Source organism: Electrophorus electricus, chromosome 17, assembly GCF_041902795.1.
Source record: "Electrophorus electricus isolate QZ-2024a chromosome 17, ASM4190279v1, whole genome shotgun sequence".
Taxonomy (NCBI): domain Eukaryota; kingdom Metazoa; phylum Chordata; class Actinopteri; order Gymnotiformes; family Gymnotidae; genus Electrophorus; species Electrophorus electricus.
In genome coordinates this window covers 6,415,493-6,420,239 of record NC_137513.1, presented here as the reverse complement: position 1 = coordinate 6,420,239, position 4,747 = coordinate 6,415,493, and positions in this window count along the sequence as shown.

Sequence of the window (4,747 nt, the reverse complement as noted above, 5' to 3'; positions counted from 1 at the left end):
AGGCGCCATGAGGAGCTCTCGGGTATATACTGGGGGGGGGGGGGTCGTTAAACTTGTGAGCTTGTCTATTACATTTCCGTGCCGTACATGATAATGAACTCCCCCTTGATTCGAACATCTAAATTAAGATTTGCTTATGAACTAAAACACCTGTTCATTAAAAGCACGAAAGCACGTTACAATAAGGAAGTCTAAAATTAGCAAACATCCTTATTTATATGTTTATTCTGCATCCAGAAAGCCTATTTATTAGTGGCAAGACACAATCTGGAATGTAGTGTTCTGCCTAAAACAATTTTTATCTAGGCCTATAAATCAGTTTAGGGTAACTTCTCTTGAAGAACTAAACTTTATAAAATTACATTCTATAAATCCTATAAATACGTCAAATTCTACCAAATTAAAGACCCAGATTCCTAGTTTTTCCTTAACCTGCCTTTTGCACCAGAGGACCTGCTTTAGTGTTCTATCAAACGTGTTTTCAAGCCACGAAGGCTGTGGCTGTGGTATTTAAATGTGCAGTGCGTTAAAACACGATTCTCCCCAGGGTCTAGAAACCTCATTAGCATGCGCTCTTCCCTTTGTATTGCACCACTCTCTTTTAGTAAATATTAGAAGATAGTAGTATATTCAGAAAGCCTCTTAACAGAAGAAATAAAAGGCTCACAATATTCTGATCACATAACCATGAAACTATAAATAAAGAATTATTTGTATGATTTATGGTATATACAGACTCTTTCTAGATGATGCCTCATGTGCTAGTCATAATAATTTTTATGAACTATTTTTGTGCTAAAAATACTAGTTTGAAAGAACATGCTCCCAACCCCTTCATTCAGACATGCTTAGTATTGGAAGGCTGCATGCTGAGGATGCAACTTTCGGTATCTAAAATTATACAGCTTTTCTTTTTTAGTCTTAATTCTCATGTATCCTTTAAAAACCCTGGCTGTCTTTTTGACTCCTCGATCACCTTTGAGGCTCACATTTAGTCAGTAACAAAAACTGCTTTTTATCATCTGTGTAACATTACACACCTAGGCCCCATGTGCAGTGATAATGACTCCAGAATTCTGATAAATGCCTTCATTTTTTCCTGTATCGATTACTGCAATTTTATCTTCTATGGCCTTTCTGTCAAATTGATCACCTGTCTCTAGTACAGCCAAAACTCAGCACCTAGAATTCTCACATCTACCAAGTGCACTGCACATATTGTACCTTTCTTTCAACAACTGCACTGGCTCACTGTCATCCCTGACAATGTATAAAATTCTGCTTCTAACTTTCAAAACTCTACAAGGTCTGTCTTTTATCTAGCTTTTTGAACTTATTCTCCCATACTGTCCCTCTCATACACTTAGATCTTCCGACTTAAGGCCTGTCCCCCAAACTAGACATTCAACCATGGGTGGGAGAACCTTTGGTGTCGCTGCTCCCAAACTTTAGACTGCTGTAGCCCAATCTCTCTGTAACTGCTAATCATCATTTTACTTCAAATCTCAGCTTTAAGCCTTCCTGTTCACCTCTCTTTATCCTCCTTCATTTCTTTCCATTTTCTCATTTTTTTTCTCCCATTGTAAAACATCCTTGGGTTTGTAAAAGCTGCTTTATAAATCAGACTTCTTCTTCTTCTTCTTCTTCTTCTTCTTCTTCTTCTTCTTCTTCTTATTATTATTATTATTATTATTATTATTATTATTATTATTATTATTATGTCACAAATGTACTGTACACACATTTGTTATCTATTTCTATATATGTTATCTTTCATTTGTTTATCTTACATTTTTGAGTATTATTCATTAGAGCTTATAAAAAATCCTTGTCAGACTATTCATTGTTTACTGTGCAGTGTGTATGTTTGTATGAGCTGTATTCACCTGGGCTGAAGACATCATTCCCCCAGGCTCCACCAGCTACGAGTAACCAGCAGCAGGTACACCTATGGCTGTGATAAATGTAATGTGTCAAATGTACCGCATAAACAAGCAGGATAAACACTGCCAATTAAATCTCTAAGGAGATCAGCCCACAGAATTAGCACTGGGTAGAGATCAGGGATGCACAGAGGAAGGCACAAAAGACATCATGAATGGTTATAACAGTTTCTTTCAAATGTCGATCATCAAGAGTTTTTATGAGGATACATAATTGTCCTCTTATTTCTTCAGCAGTAGTCACACATATAGTTTATAGTAATGTTGTTTATACAGAGCCTTTAAGAGTGTTGATATAACAGTTTTTCTCTGTGGCCCATGCACAGAAATAACCTCATGTAATCCAAGGAAGATGCAAGAAGGTGCTCTCTGTAGCCAATCCCTGCTACTCTGTGCTCAGGGATCAGCTGCACAACAAACAGCTGTTCATCTTACATGTTTGTCTTTTACCAGCTAACATATTAAAATGCTGAAATTTAGCCAGATAAAGCTTATACAAATATCTATCCCACTTTGTCAAAGTGAGGTTGAGGGAAATGTCAGATGAATTTACTTAATTTGTCATTTTAGCAAGGTTAACAGCCCAGATCTTGCTTTAAAATAAAAAAGCAGGGGTCTCAAAAGCAACTTTTCATGTTATCTTTTTTTACCTTAGATGTAAAAGGAATTTGATTAATTAAAACCTTCACAATTTTAAAGGCTAAACTGGTTTAACCAAATGCACATATGCACACCCACACACACACTTATAGCTATGGTCAAGAGGAGGACAGCAGAGATGTGTGAGCCAGCTTAGTTGCGAACAGTTCTTGTTCAATTTCCCTGATTTATAGACTAATCTATTCCTGATTTGCGCGTGAATCCTCAGCACTCTCTCACCTGAAATTCAGCCCCCATGAAGCCCCTGTAACATGATATACATCAGCACTAATGTTCTGCCCCAGAGCACCAGTGCAAAAAATCCAATTATGTCATTATCTATGCCAGTGTCTGGCCTATAAAGTATCTGAAATGTTTACTGGAGGGGACCCTGTGAACAATTTATGAATAACCCAGAATGGGATTGATTTTTGTTTTCAGTTGGAGATTGATTCAAACGTCTTCTAAATCAGGGAAAGTAGGTCTAGTATCTATGTGACAAAGTCATAATGATTCTATTTGCACTGGAAAGCCAGTGGACCAAATGGGATTTAATGTATGTAGAGAGCTGGTCTAAGCATGAGCAGGGCAAACATTTCTACCTTTTTTGTTGAAAGTGTACAAGTAAAACAAATCTCAGTGAATGTTGCTAAAATGTTGTTCTTATCAGGTTTGTGTTATTTCTGCACTCAGGCATCTAGGCACTTAAGCCCTGTGTAGGCGTTTGCCCAAAATGCCCTTTGTACTTCATAGATGTAGGTCTCTTGAGATACCATAGCAAAACCATAAAAAAGTTACCAATACTGATATTAGCATTAGTGCATATGTGTATGTTGGAGGGGTGGGGTGTAGAAAAGCCTGTTGTTCTTTGCACTGAAATGCTTAGCTTAATCTTCTGGAACTACATTACAGTTAATGTACAGTTTCTTTTGTTTTTGTGTTTTGTTTTGTTCCTGACCCAAAAGACGCCACTGACACAAACCCATTTGAAGATGGCATTTAACAGTCTGAACACATTCTCTTAAAGATGGAAGATCAACTTCCCTGTTGATGCTGGCCTGCACGCACACTGTACAGCTTTGCTAATGCATGGCTTTGCTTATTGTGTTTTTTCAAATCTGAGGATAATGGAGATCAGAAAAAAAAAAATTAGTGTTGTTACACACTGGAGTCTGGGAGGATAAAAAAACAGGATTACAATTAAAAACAGAATATAGTCAAATATTCTTGTTTGGTCAAAGGATATAGGCATGAACTATAATAGGTTATGTGCATCGCTCACTCACCATATCATAAGGTTTAACCAGATGAATGCAATCATATGACTGAGCTGAATGTACCAATGTAGTATTAATCTCAACGGGAAGTTTCATTATGCCATGTTATTACAATATTACAATGTACTGAAGGATATGAATGTAACATAACCATAATATTGACACTCATAATATATACATTTTTATGCATGACCAAAAATCAACAAATGTCCACCCCTTTCTTTTGTTTGTTTTTGTTTGTAATTTAGAGTCTCCATTCACACTTGAATTGTAAATGGCTCATATGACAAGTGGGTTACTAAGGGGATTACACTTTAAATTTAGGCTTATTATTTAGTTATTAATCTCAAGGAACATTATTTAGTGATTGCTATAACTGTTCAGTAATTGGAGGAATAGGTAAAAACAGGTGTAGGAGATGTGTGTAGTTAGAAGATTGAGAAATGAGAGTCTGGAAGTTTGGGGCTTGGTCTAAGTAGGCTGCAGGAACTTACCTTTTTAAACCTACCTTCACAAGATTTATTCAGTCCACTTGTACAGAACACAGTACCCTCCATTGGATCAGTGAAACCTGAGGAGGGCTTTACTGCACTGAATCCATTACTGATGTAATTACATTAGCTTCCTTTTAGTTTGAGTGCCACTGAATCAAATGGCAATTGCAAAAATGCATAAAAACTGAGTGTAAGGAGAAGCATTAATTTGTTATGGTTAAGAAATTCAAGACAGATAAATTATGTGTCCCAATAAATAGAATTCTGCATTAACACTTGGAAAAAATGTCTTGCTGACATGTACAGTAAACAGAAATAAGAAAAATCTGAAAAGAAGAGGATTTAAAATGTCTTTTTCTTTTTTTGTTTTTTACTGTATTTATTTCACATCAGA